The sequence below is a fragment of the Amphiura filiformis genome, chromosome 14 (assembly GCF_039555335.1).
Source record: "Amphiura filiformis chromosome 14, Afil_fr2py, whole genome shotgun sequence".
NCBI classification, from domain to species: domain Eukaryota; kingdom Metazoa; phylum Echinodermata; class Ophiuroidea; order Amphilepidida; family Amphiuridae; genus Amphiura; species Amphiura filiformis.
In genome coordinates, this window is record NC_092641.1 from 48990437 (window position 1) to 49005233 (window position 14797).

Here is a 14797-nt window from a genome sequence, read left to right on the forward strand (position 1 = left end):
GATATTTATTCACCAAACGCTTGAAAATGTGAGAAAATTGTGCAATTTTTTTTTTCCAAAATTTTACAACGACAATTCTGTCAAATCATTCCATTTTACGCGCAAATTGTCGTCTGTGCTTGCTTGGAGTGTAGGGGTGTGTGTACAAGTTGAAATTCTAAACTTTTGTGATTTAAATTTTGATCAATAGTTGCCTTGTCAACTGGAGAATAGTCCTATGCAATTTTAGTCTTTAACGGCCTACAGAGCACAGTGATTGGTCGGTTGGATTTAGCGCCTTTTGGAAAAAAACTGAAATGGATTTAGCGCCTTTTGGAAAAAAAGTCAAATTTATGGCCCACCCTGTAATGGGATTGAGCTCCTTTTGGAAAAAATAGTTTGATTCCATGAAACTAATGCTATAACACTATACATTGGTACCAATAACTCAATTTTTTCCAAAAGTGGATTTAGCGCCTTTTGGAACCAAGCTCTTCATTTCAGAATTGTGATTTACGGTACCTATTTGATTTGATCAATTTCCACAACTTTATACATCTTTGTGTCTTTTATCTCTCTATTTGATTGCCTAACATGTACATTGTTATAATATTATTTAAGAAATAAAGGGTAATGCATTATCCTTTACACGCAAATAATGTGTCCGAGGCAGTAAAAACGTAAATAATGGGTGAGGCGCAGCCGAACCCATTATTTAAACGTTTTTACTGCCGAGGACACATTATTTGCGTGTAAAGGATAATGCTGCACCCTTTATTTCTATTCTATTACCAGAAAATAGTGCAATTTAAAGAGAAAATGTCATTTTTTGGCACAAATATTTTAAGTCGTTTACTTCAAGGTGGAGCGAGTACGCGTAAGTGACAGCGCGTATCGCGGAAATATTGCACGCGTAACCAAGCGTAATGCTATGCGTAAAATGTGTTACGGCGCTCGACCCATTATTGCAGAATAATGGGCTCTCACGTGACGCGTTTCAACAAATCACAGTGCGCGATTTTGAATAATGGGTCGTGGGGGTAATAGAATACTGTATAATGACGTAACTATTATCATGATTACCAGACCTGATGTAAAAATGAGCCTGATGTACATGAAAATACTGTATTTATGTACCTTTTGCTTCCGTGCATTGCTTTTAATTTGAATTTATAGTAACTGTTGAAATTTTATGTTGTAAATTATTCCCATGGCCCCTTTGGAGATCAATACCAGTTGCTGAAGGGACTACCCTGGTTAAAGAAAGATTAACTAACTAAGTTTTCATAACCTTAAGGTTGGTCTGAACCCTGGAATTATGGAAACTTTCGGGCCTCATAACTTTTAAATTGTTGGTCTAAAGCATATAAAAGTATACATATTTAGAATAGCAAAGACTTTATAAGTTCATCTGTGAGGTCAAATTTGGACCAAAATGCCATTTTTGGTCCAAAATCCCAAAAATAACGGTTTTGGCCCAGTTCTTTTTCGTGCATCGTAACAAAAAAATTCTTGGGCCAAATTTTTTTGTATTAATTTTTAAAAACTAGATCAATATATTATCTAAGACCCGTTTTTTCATTTTTTAAAAATTTCGACCGACTTTGAGAAATTTGCACCAAAAATGGTCAAAAAATGCTGATTTTTCAAAAAAAGCATAAAAAAGCCAGATTTTGGCCCAAATTTCAAATATTTTTGGTGAAATTGGTCAAAATTCAATAAAATGGAAAAAAAAACCGGGTCCTAGATATTTTGATCTAGTATTTACCATATTCGCCTTGTTATATCATTTCCGCTTCACTTAGTCCGCAACTGATGCGTAGGTAGGCCTACTCTCAGCGACTTAAGGTCGGTTCAGTGTGAATATTCGAAGGCGAATATTCGAAGGCGAATACTTTTTGTGACGTCAAAATATATACGGCAACGAATAAAATATTATGACACGCCGAGTTGAATCGGATTAAATATCGCGCAACTGATATCGAAATACTATTGATTTATATGAAAGGCTCGAGGTCACCTGAATATTGTTCGACGAACGATGATTTCAAAAATCCCCAATGAAAATTAACCTACCTAGTTGTCAAATAGGCCTGGATAGTTGCAAGATGGCTGATGAACTGAAAGAAAATATCATTAGCGCGGTACAGGCGTACCCATTTATATTTGATATGAAGATGAGGGACTACAAAGATGTCCAGAAGAAGGAAAATGCGTGGGAAGCAATAGCCTTCCAATGCTGCAGTGATGGTAAGTAATGTTTTATGCAAATAATATGATATTTAAGTAACATGTGGGAATGGATATATAGCGTTCAAATGAATGTCTTCATAAATTATGCAGAACAACCAAAACCAAAACCACGAACGTTGGTACCATATTATATAAATATGGACAAACCTCCGCGCTGGGTACAGGAAAATCGTCAATGCCCCCAAAAGCAAGTCTGGGAGCGGCGCATCAACATCCAGTAAAAAAAAATTGGAAATGGGAGGGGTACATGTGTTTCATGCGCCCTCATGTGACGTCAAAAGCAGGGTATGAATTCTTTACCCGAATTCTTTATAACTGACATTTTACACTGGGTAATACACAGGGCGTCTTAATGAAAATCCCAAACGCAAATCTGAAACATCATAGTTAAAGGAGGATTTCGTGATCCTAGCATCCTCTTTTTATGACATTTTTCAGTAGATATCCACGAAAAAAGCTCATTTCCAAAATTTCAGTTGATGCCGATTTTGCGTTTGCGAGTTATTCATGATTATGTGTATCACACTGCTCCATAGACAATGTGTTGTAATTTCGTTCTGGTCCACCAGAACGAAATTCAAATTTGGCGATATTTTTGCTAAACGAATTTTATCTGCAAGAAATATTTGGTACATAAACATTATGTAGCCAGAGGTATCCAGTGGTGTAAAAATCTCAACTTTTTTTGGGAAAAGTGGGGGATGAGGCTGTGGATCACGAAATGCCCTTTAAGTTATCTTGGCTAATAGTCTCAAAAAATCACCTGATTACACACAGATTACACAAATCATCACACAGTTGATAGTAAACGCTATAAAGTATAGTTCCTCCATAGGTTAAATATTACATAACCAACGTTTAACATCCTTTTGACTCCTATTTGGAGCCATTACAGATATTAAATCATGACAATAGTTCAATTGAGTTTATTGACTTCGTTAAAGAAATTCTCTAAATTTTGATTACCTTGGTCAACAGGCAATACTTGTTAACAGTCGGGCAACACTGTAAATTGTAGAAATATATCTTTCTCCGGTTCATAGTTTTATATTCGAAGCCGCATATATTTTGACGACCAAAAGATATTCGAAGCCGAATATTCGCCTTCGAATATTCAATATGAACCGGCCCTTAGATTGTGATTACCCCAGCAGCTCCCCACTTTTACACCTGGTTGGAGTGAAGCAATTGGGAATTAAGCTATCTTGCTCAAGGACGCAACACACTGGCCGTGGTGGAGTTCGAACCCGCAACCTTTCGATTATGGAGCTCGCGCCCAAACCATTGGGTCACCGTGCTTCCCAAAGTGTATTATATCGCGAATTTCAAAAAATCAAATTGGTTGATATCAGAAAGACATTCTTCGTATTCAGAATGTTCGATATGTCTGATGTGCTCTCAGGTCCCACAAAAATGTATTTACGTGAAAACGGGTAAAATTGTCGCTACCCAAGCCCTTAACACATCTGACATACTGATCCTTTGATTTGCAATCCCTCCTTTTCCGTAGTGGCACCACCACCACAATAACAACACGCGCTGTTAATACAAATAAAGTAATTCCAAAATAAATTGCATTGATTGATGAATAGTACAAAATTAGGTTCTGGATTTCATTGGTATGCCACGAGTACCTTCCATTATCATGTTTCTTTCGCTGTATCTGTTTTCTTCATGGTTTACACCAATTCATTTCACCGCCGTACATGTTTTACTAATGTTACTAATGCATCTATGTCTTTAGCGTTCAATCTTAGTTGTCATTGCTTGCATTTACGCCATGTTTCGCTTGTGTTGTATATCACGAGCCGTGTTAGCCATCATTGGATGGGCGAATTCGAAATAGTTAATAGCATGTTGCCTCATCAAGATCCCAATTTGTAGCAATTTCGGGTTTGTCAGAAAAACAACTTTATGTTTAGTTTATTTGGATGCTCTCAAACAACTATCGGTTGAAAAACAATTGGGATTATGTTGGAGTATGAATTTGAACCCTTTTTTTTATCTTGATGACAGGCCCGTACGCAGGGGGGAGGTGCGGTGGTGCGACAGCACCTCTCCAAATTTGCAAAAGTATACAAAAAGTTTATTTTTGGTCAAAAAAGGTCCAAATTTTTGGGGAAAAGTCCACTTTTCCCAAAATCGCCCCCCTTTGGAAAAAAGTCCACTTTTTCAAAATCAGCACCCCCCCAAAAAAAATCCTGCGTACGGGCCTGCTTGATGAGGCAACATGCTATCAACTATTCCGAATTTACCGATCCAGTAATGGCTAACACGTCTCGTGATTTACAATATATTCATGCTGATGGATACTAGAAGCCAAACTTTCATATACATATTTAGAATTGCAAAGACTTGGTGGAGACAATTCACTGCTTGCTGTTCTCTGCTTGGAAGCTCTTGGACGAAAATGTGTGCTCAGGTGTATCGAGGTGGAAACTGTGCGTAGATGAATATAAGAGAATCGTTTTTTGTATAGAAACCTTTCCATATGTCTCAAGAGCTCTACAAAAACAAAAAAGAAAAAAAGTCCTGATAATTCCAAGTAGTGGAACAGAGCCTAATTTACCTAAATCTAAAATGACCGCTTATACAGGGGTGAAATTTCAAAGTTGGTCAAATATTGCTAAAAACCATAGCAATGAATTCCTCTCGTCATATTAGGATTCAGACAAAGTATCGTTTAACCTATATCTCTGATATGACAGTTAAAGCAGGGCTGTGACACTCGTATTCAAACCCAGTATAAAAATTTAAGTCACTTTACGGCAACTTAAAGGAGTATTTCGTGATCCTAGCATCCTCTTTTTATGACATTTTCAGTACATATCCACGAAAAAAGCATATTCCCAAAATTTCAGTTGATTCCGATTTTGCGTTTACGAGTTATGCATGATTATGTGTATTAAACTGCTCCATAGACAATACGTTGTAATTTCGTTCTGGTGCACCAGAACGAAATTCAAATTTCGCGATATCTTTGACAAACGAATTAATCTGCAAGAAATATTTTGTACATAAACATTATGTAGCCAGAGTATTCCAGTGATAAAAAATCTCAACTTTTTTGAGAAAAGTGGGGGATGAGGCTGTGGATCACGAAATGCCCTTTTAATTGACATATCGGCAGTTTGAGTGACAGTTGCTAGGCTTTTTCAGTACACATAGTAACGTCCTGGTAACGCTCAGGCACCTTAGCCTAAAATCTACGCACGGTTCGCACAACAACGTTGTGCGTACTTCTGCCACGGTGGAACAGACTTATTCTATATTCAATTGACAAGTTCGTATTTGATTGACAGTTGCTGGGCATTTTCAGTACAAATTTATCCAAGATGGCGCACATCGACTGCCAATTTTCGGACCCTTTCCAGCAAAAATACAGCTTATTTAGCCAGTCTCGTCATAGGGTCATCGAACAGAATATTTTCCTAGCATATTGAGCTAACTCCTCAGCTATTTGGTTTTCACGATATGATAGTAATAGATAGATTCGACCAAATGTTCGCCGTTTTTCGCCATTTTATTTTTTTGGAAACGATGACGTAAACATTGCATCATCTCTTCCACAGGTAATACACTCCTACACAGCTATGCCATCACATGCATGAAGGCGCGTAGGCTGAATGACTGACTTCATTTGCGCAAACGAGTGGCTTATCCTATAGTATATTAGTACTCGAGAATCCTTGGTTAAAGGTCAATATTGGGGTTCCACAGGGGATTGCTTTGATAAAGATGGTCTCAGATTGCTCCGCTTGCAAAAACATTTTAAACAAAGAATATCTCAGGTGGTATGTTACCTTGGTAACAAGGCCAAAAATAAATGTCCATTGTGCCCTGTTTATCTTGACATAACCAATATGTCTGATAATTGCAGATTGATAATTATTATCACGCGAGGAAACGAATAAAATCACACATAGGCCTACAAATATGGCACATACTGGAAGGTCAGATGTGGTGTCAAATATTCCGGGGGGGGGTCACTCCCATTGTGGCCTGTACACCATCCGCGATAATCAACTTTTGAAAAGCACCCTAAACAAGGATTTTTGGCTAAAACGATACCCTATTCAGGTAACACGCGCCTGTTTTCACATCCTAAACAGGTATTTTATTCCTTGCATCAAATTTCATACCCTAAATTTCACTTACGCGTATTAGCAATTGCAATTTTGCTACCCTTTTTTTTCTTCCAATTTTTCATGTTTTTGACACCCTAAACACGGTACGCGCGTATCCATTAGTGACCTTGTGTGAAAAAATCAAGGAATTAGCATTTACCGTTTTGTTACCGTATTTTATGACACATTTTATAGCGATACCAAATTTTAATGTTTGTCCAAGAGACATCTAAAATTTGAATGTCAGCCCACTCTGTGTAAGATAGATTTGGAACAACTGCCATTTTCTAAACCTCATTGGCGCGGCATTGAAATAAAATGGAGCATTAGTGTTATTGCCCTTGGTCTTATTTAAGGAGAAGAAACATTATTTGTTTTTATTTTCCTTTTACCTTTACTTTAAAGATGTTTATTCTCTATCAAAAACATACACATTTGTAGGCGGATTTTTTCAAATGTCGAAATGAAATGCGCACAAATTGAAGTGGAATAAATGATAAAACATCCAGTAAGTTGGGATTAAAAAAAAACTGGAGTTGGAGTCGAGTGAGGTATGAAGGACTTAAAGTAATGTTAGAAAGTTTGTGTGAACAGAAAAAAAGAAATTACAATTAAAAACGCAAAAATCGACCTTATTTAAGTTAAAGTCAGTTTCCGAGCTGGTGCCTTTACCGTGTATTGTGTGCTCTCATTCAAAATACATGGTACCTCGTGGACAAATAATGAAATTGGGTATCGCAGCAAAAGGACTCATAAAAATTAAACGGTAGTTGTGATTCACTTCATTTTTTCACAGAAGGTGACTATTGAGTGTGGCATTTGTAATGGGAAAGTTCAGCGTCATGTTATACAATTAGGCTACGTTACGTCCCAGACTGTCATGTCTCCCTATTTATACGCCCTTAGCTGAGTATTTAGGTCAAAAAATAATGACAAAATTGTCTGCAAGCGTGCATAGCATTTAGTCTTCTTAGCGTGTCCAAGCGCAGGGTCAAATGCGCCCGAGCCAATAGCTGACGCAGTGACGAGCAGAATCGTTGAATTCAGCTAGGTCCTCATGTGTGCAATGTTGCCCCATCTGTTGACAGTCCAGCAGGTGTTCCATAGTCTGTGGACTCGTTCCACACTCACAGGTAGTGTTTTGTCCTTCTGGTAGGTCCCATTTCTGCAAAGCAACCTTGCACCTTCCGACCCCTGATCTTAGTCTGTTGAGACACTGCCACTCAGGTCATGTAGAATCAGTTCCAGGTGGTAGCTGCCTACTGGGTTGCAGTCCCATAGCTGGTGAATGGGGAGATCTCTCTTTCCACATGGTGAGTCTTTCCGCTTCCTTGGAGACTGTCCCAAGAGGATGAACTTTGCTTAGGAAGCTTCCTCTGGATCTAAGACGTTTGAGTGCAGCAGTCTGGGGTGCTTCATATCAGTGGTCTGACGCTCACGCTCTTGCATGCTGGTCACTTGTCGACGTACATCTGGAGGGGCTATAGCAGCTAAGGTGTAGAGACTCTCCGTTGGTGAAGCCGGGGTCTTCGCTGTATTTCTTTAAATGGAACAGTTTTACATGTCATCAAACAACCGAACTTAGTTCACCCTCTGTCTCTCAGTCTTGAAATATAAGAACAAGTCCGATCGGGAAACACCGCAACAGGAGGAGCTCTGTCAGCAGGTACGCTGAACTGAAAGATGAAGCAGGCCAACATTGTAGATGCGTACCAACGTTTATTAAGGAACTTCTCCATGTAAACTTCACATTGATAGCAATTACAGGGATCACTGCGCATATCCAGGCTATGGTTATAAGGGCAAATATCATCTTTCTTGTCTGCATTTTCACATAGCCACCATACTCTTTTGCAAGCAAGAGATAACGATCCCAGCTTAGAGCAAGAATCAAGTTTATTCCAGCGTTAAGACAAGAGGCCAGCATTACATATCGCATTTTGCAGCAAACATCGCCAAAAATCCAGGTACCCATTACTTCTGTAACAATAATAAATGTGGTCTCAACCAAACATATGTAGGAGTCAGCCACAGCGAGTGCAAGGATAATGAAATCGCTCGCCTTTTCACGTAGTTTGGGATCCAGTGCAAAAGTAGAAATGGTGCCGATATTACCCAAACCGCCAATGATGAACATCAAAGAATGAGCAGTAATTATCACAGATGTTGGAATAACTGGCATAGCAGGACGATGTGGTTGGGATGGGGTATCATTCATAAGACCTCTATTAGTGCAACCTGTATTCATATCACCAGTAGAGGACCCATTGATTAGGTTTGTCAAAATCATTCCATCAAATGCTTCTGCAATATAAGCAGAATCCATTGGGATTACCAATTGGGAAGTAAAATGATGCAGCTGATCTCTGAATTGGTTCAAGCCGTTATGATGAGTTGGTGAGTGTATAGACAAGTAGAGCATACAGCAGTGGTGTCGATTCACCAAGTATTTCTAAAAGGTTGCTAGAATAAGAAAATTTTTAATGCTATTTTATTGCACATGCTGAGGGAGCCTGATTACCTTTTAAAATAGTTGAGTGGGAGGGTTTTTAATGAAATATTTTTTGTGTAAAAACTGAAGCATCATTTGTATAAAAGAATATTTGAATATCAACTATATATCATATATAAGGATTCGTAATGCCCAATCGTGCTACAGGTCTATGTGGTTTAGGAGACAGAGAATTTCAATTTTATATACGCCAAAATATTTTCTGAATTTAGTCAAAATAAAGGCCGAAAAGATGAAAATTCCATAGGTCCCCACTAAAGATTACTGTTTCGTCTTTATGGGAACCTAATCTTTTAATATCTGAAAGAAACTTTGGGTACCTATGTGGACTTTTACTATAAATTGCAAAAATCCAGATATCTTACAAGACAATCGATTCTATATTGTGTATGTATCATTCATAGGCCCCTCGTATTGCCTGTATGCGCTTGATAATTCAACAATATTACAAGATAATAGTAGCTCTATTATATACACATTAATGATTTTAAGGTGAATTCCGAAAATATGGTACGTTTTCTGTCTTTATATTGTTAATTCTATACCCGATAAGTTTAGGTCAATAGCCATGCTAGCGGCAGGCGGCGTGCGTCCGAGCCACACCTCTGCCAAGTGTTTTTTTTTAAATCTTATTTTAGGGAAATGGTCCTAGGCGAATTTATGTATGGCGTAGGGAGGAATGAGTAGAGCATAACATTATTACCACTCAGTAAACTACTAACCAGCTGCTATTATTATGTATAGTCGCGCTATATACTGCTGAAATGTCCAACTCAGTACTCAATACTTATATTTGGAAAGCAACCAGTAGAAATAATCGATATTTCTATTGTGGCTTGCAGAATCATTCATTCATGGGTATATTTACACGTTGATTTTGAAAAACAAATTCAATCTGAAGTGGAGAATGGTGAAATCAAAACGTAAATTCTAACAATGATGATACATATCCCACAATGATGTGTTAAAAAGTTCATCAAAAAAAAAGCTCGCGGGCCAAGTTGAAGCCTGTTAAAATCGAAAATCTTACACTAGATGACTAAATGTCACGCCTAAGTTTAACACCAGGATTGACACTTTTACTAAAATTCACACATATAATTAAAGAACCGGGGGGGTCACTCCCATTGTGGCCTGTACACCATCCCGATAATAAAAAACGCGTAAAAGGGTAGTTTTTCGTGGGTGTCAAAAACATGAAAAATTGGAAAATAGGGTAGCAAAATTGAAATGGCTAATACGCGGAAATGAAATGTAGGGTATGAAATTTGATGCAAGGGTGTGAAAACAGGCGCGTGTTACCTGCTTAGGGTATCGTTTTAGCCAAGGGTTAAATCCTTATTTAGGGTGCTTTTCAAAAGTTGATTATCGCGGATGGTGTACAGGCCAGAATGGGAGTGATCCCCCCTGGGTTTAAGAATAACATTCGTTTTCCAAACTAATGTGGATATCGGAGCCAAAGATAGATAATCTTAAGTATTAGGGCTAAATATGATATTTAGTGTGATTTACAGCAGACGTTTTGGCCAAGTCAAAATCACATGCATTGCCATACCGCTTTTCCAATTCGTCACTTCCACCAGTACATGACAATTCAAATTAAACCAACCCTTTTTTCTTACTCTCCTAAGCATGATATTCCTATTCGACAGATGGCTTAATAATTCATATACATGTCAACTGCGCGCACAAAATTATATTAAAAGGGGTCAGAATGAAATTGACACACTTTTTCTTATTTTTTAATAATTTCTCAACCTTTATTTCACATCTTTTACTATTGTTTCGCTTCATGTGTTACAATCTGGCTACTTTCTCATCAATCTACTTAAGGCCTGGGGTATGAGCGTTTGGACAGTATTTTTGTGGGACATGACAGCACATCAGACATGTCGAATTGCATTATGAATACGGAGAATGTCCTTCTGATAAAATAATTGTTGATTTTTTGAAATTCGCGATATTATAATACACATTTTATGGCAAATGATTAAAAATTGATATTTTTGATATATATTAGCCCTGAAGTAAACTTTATAAATATAATGATATGTACTGGAAGTGTATGTAGCTGGGATGAAAAGCCGACGATCAATTGAAAATTTTGACCTTTCCTATCAAAGATACGTTTTTTCCCCAAAACACCAAACGTCGGCTTTTCATCCCAATACACTTTTTATATGTACTTAAAAGTGCATATATATCATTAGATTTTTCAAGTTTACTTCGAGGACTGTTATATATCAAACATTTTAAAAATATCAAATTTGAGTAATTTTGTATGATTTGTATTATATCGCGAATTTCAAAAAATCAAAATTATTTGATATCAGAAGGACATTCTTCATATTCATCAAATTTGAGTAATTTTGTATAATTTGTATAAAATAAATAAATAAAAAATAAATGTTGTTTGATTTAACGTGCGCTTCAGCAAGGCATGGCCTAATTATCAGCATACTTCAACATTATTATTCCGCTGCCAGGACATATCAGAATCATTTCCGCTTCACCAAGTCCGCAACTGATGCGTAGGTACTCTCAGCGACTTAGATTGTGATTACCCCAGCAGCTCCCCACTTTTACACCTGGTTGGAGTGAAGCAATTGGGAATTAAGCTATCTTGCTCAAGGACGCAATACACTGGCCGTGGTGGAGTTCGAACCCGCAACCTTTCGATTATGGAGCTCGCGCCCTAACCATTGGGTCACCGTGCTTCCTAAAGTGTATTATATCGCGAATTTCAAAAAATCAAATTGTTTGATATCAGAAAGACATTCTTCGTATTCAGAATGTTCGATATGTCTGATGTGCTCTCAGGTCCCACAAAAATGTATTTACGTGAAAACGGGTAAAATTGTCGCTACCCAAGCCCTTAACACATCTGACATACTGATCCTTTGATTTGCAATCCCTCCTTTTCCGTAGTGGCACCACCACCACAATAACAACACGCGCTGTTGATACAAATAAAGTAATTCCAAAATAAATTGCATTGATTGATGAATAGTACAAAATTAGGTTCTGGATTTCATTGATATGCCACGAGTACCTTCCATTATCATGTTTCTTTCGCTGTATCTGTTTTCTTCATGGTGTACACCAATTCATTTCACCGCCGTACATGTTTTACTAATGTTACTAATGCATCTATGTCTTTAGCGTTCAATCTTAGTTGTCATTGCTTGCATTTACGCCATGTTTCGCTTGTGTTGTATATCACGAGCCGTGTTAGCCATCATTGGATGGGCGAATTCGAAATAGTTAATAGCATGTTGCCTCATCAAGATCCCAATTTGTAGCAATTTCGGGTTTGTCAGAAAAACAACTTTATGTTTAGTTTATTTGGATGCTCTCAAACAACTATCGGTTGAAAAACAATTGGGATTATGTTGGAGTATGAATTTGAGCACTGTTTTATCTTGATGACAGGCCCGTACGCAAGGGGGGGCGGGGGTGCGACAGCACCTCCCCAAATTTGCAAAAGTATACAAAAAGTCCCAAAATCTAAGAATCTGCGAGCGTAGAGAGCAAAAAAATCACGTTTTTAATGTTTTTTTGGTCAAAAAAGGTCCAAATTTTTGGGGAAAAGTCCACTTTTCCCAAAATCGCCCCCCCTTTGGAAAAAAGTCCACTTTTTCAAAATCAGCACCCCCAAAAAAAAATCCTGCGTACGGGCCTGCTTGATGAGGCAACATGTTATCAACTATTCCGAATTTACCGATCCAATAATGGCTAACACGTCTCGTGATATACAATATACTCATACTGATGGATACTAGAAGCCAAACTTTCATATACATATTTAGAATTGCAAAGACTTGGTGGAGACAATTCACTGCTTGCTGTTCTCTGCTTGGAAGCTCTTGGACGAAAATGTGTGCTCAGGTGTATCGAGGTGGAAACTGTGCGTAGATGAATATAAGAGAATCGTTTTTTGTATAGAAACCTTTCCATATGTCTCAAGAGCTCTACAAAAACATGCAAAAAAGAAAAAAAGTCCTGATAATTCCAAGTAGTGGAACAGAGCCTAATTTACATAAATCTAAAATGACCGCTTATACAGGGGTGAAATTTCAAAGTTGGTCAAATATTGCTAAAAACCATAGCAATGAATTCCTCTCGTCATATTAGGATTCAGACAAAGTATCGTTTAACCTATATCTCTGATATGACAGTTAAAGCAGGGCTGTGACACTCGTATTCAAACCCAGTATAAAAATTTAAGTCACTTTACGGCAACTTAAAGGAGTATTTCGTGATCCTAGCATCCTCTTTTTATGACATTTTCAGTACATATCCACGAAAAAAGCATATTCCCAAAATTTCAGTTGATTCCGATTTTGCGTTTACGAGTTATGCATGATTATGTGTATTAAACTGCTCCATAGACAATACGTTGTAATTTCGTTCTGGTGCACCAGAACGAAATTCAAATTTCGCGATATCTTTGACAAACGAATTAATCTGCAAGAAATATTTTGTACATAAACATTATGTAGCCAGAGTATTCCAGTGATAAAAAAATCTCAACTTTTTTTGAGAAAAGTGGGGGATGAGGCTGTGGATCACGAAATGCCCTTTTAATTGACATATCGGCAGTTTGAGTGACAGTTGCTAGGCTTTTTCAGTACACATAGTAACGTCCTGGTAACGCTCAGGCACCTTAGCCTAAAATCTACGCACGGTTCGCACAACAACGTTGTGCGTACTTCTGCCACGGTGGAACAGACTTATTCTATATTCAATTGACAAGTTCGTATTTGATTGACAGTTGCTGGGCATTTTCAGTACAAATTTATCCAAGATGGCGCACATCGACTGCCAATTTTTCGGACCCTTTCCAGCAAAAATACAGCTTATTTAGCCAGTCTCGTCATAGGGTCATCGAACAGAATATTTTCCTAGCATATTGAGCTAACTCCTCAGCTATTTGGTTTTTCACGATATGATAGTAATAGATAGATTCGACCAAATGTTCGCCGTTTTTTGTTTTTTATTTTTTTTGGAAACGATGACGTAAACATTGCATCATCTCTTCCACAGGTAATACACTCCTACACAGCTATGCCATCACATGCATGAAGTCGCATAGGCTGAATGACTGACTTCATTTGCGCAAACGAGTGGCTTATCCTATAGTATATTAGTACTCGAGAATCCTTGGTTAAAGGTCAATATTGGGGTTCCACAGAAAATTGCTTTGATAAAGATGGTCTCAGATTGCTCCGCTTGCAAAAACATTTTAAACAAAGAATATCTCAGGTGGTATGTTACCTTGGTAACAAGGCCAAAAATAAATGTCCATTGTGCCCTGTTTATCTTGACATAACCAATATGTCTGATAATTGCAGATTGATAATTATTATCACGCGAGGAAACGAATAAAATCACACATAGGCCTACAAATATGGCACATACTGGAAGGTCAGATGTGGTGTCAAATATTCGGGGGGGGGTCACTCCCATTGTGGCCTGTACACCATCCGCGATAATCAACTTTTGAAAAGCACCTAAACAAGGATTTTTGGCTAAAACGATACCCTATTCAGGTAACACGCGCCTGTTTTCACATCCTAAACAGGTATTTTATTCCTTGCATCAAATTTCATACCCTAAATTTCACTTACGCGTATTAGCAATTGCAATTTTGCTACCCTTTTTTTTCTTCCAATTTTTCATGTTTTTGACACCCTAAACACGGTACGCGCGTATCGTGCCTACCCACGAAAAACTACCCTTTTTACGCGTTTTTATTATCGCGGATGGTGTACAGGCCACAATGGGAGTGACCCCCGGGCAAATATTTTCTATACTTCAAATACTACTTGTATTTCATATCTTACACCTGTGACGCATTTCCATCGTATTATTGACAGCAAGTCCTAATTGCGACATTACTATTGCAAAAGTCATTTCCAAATTA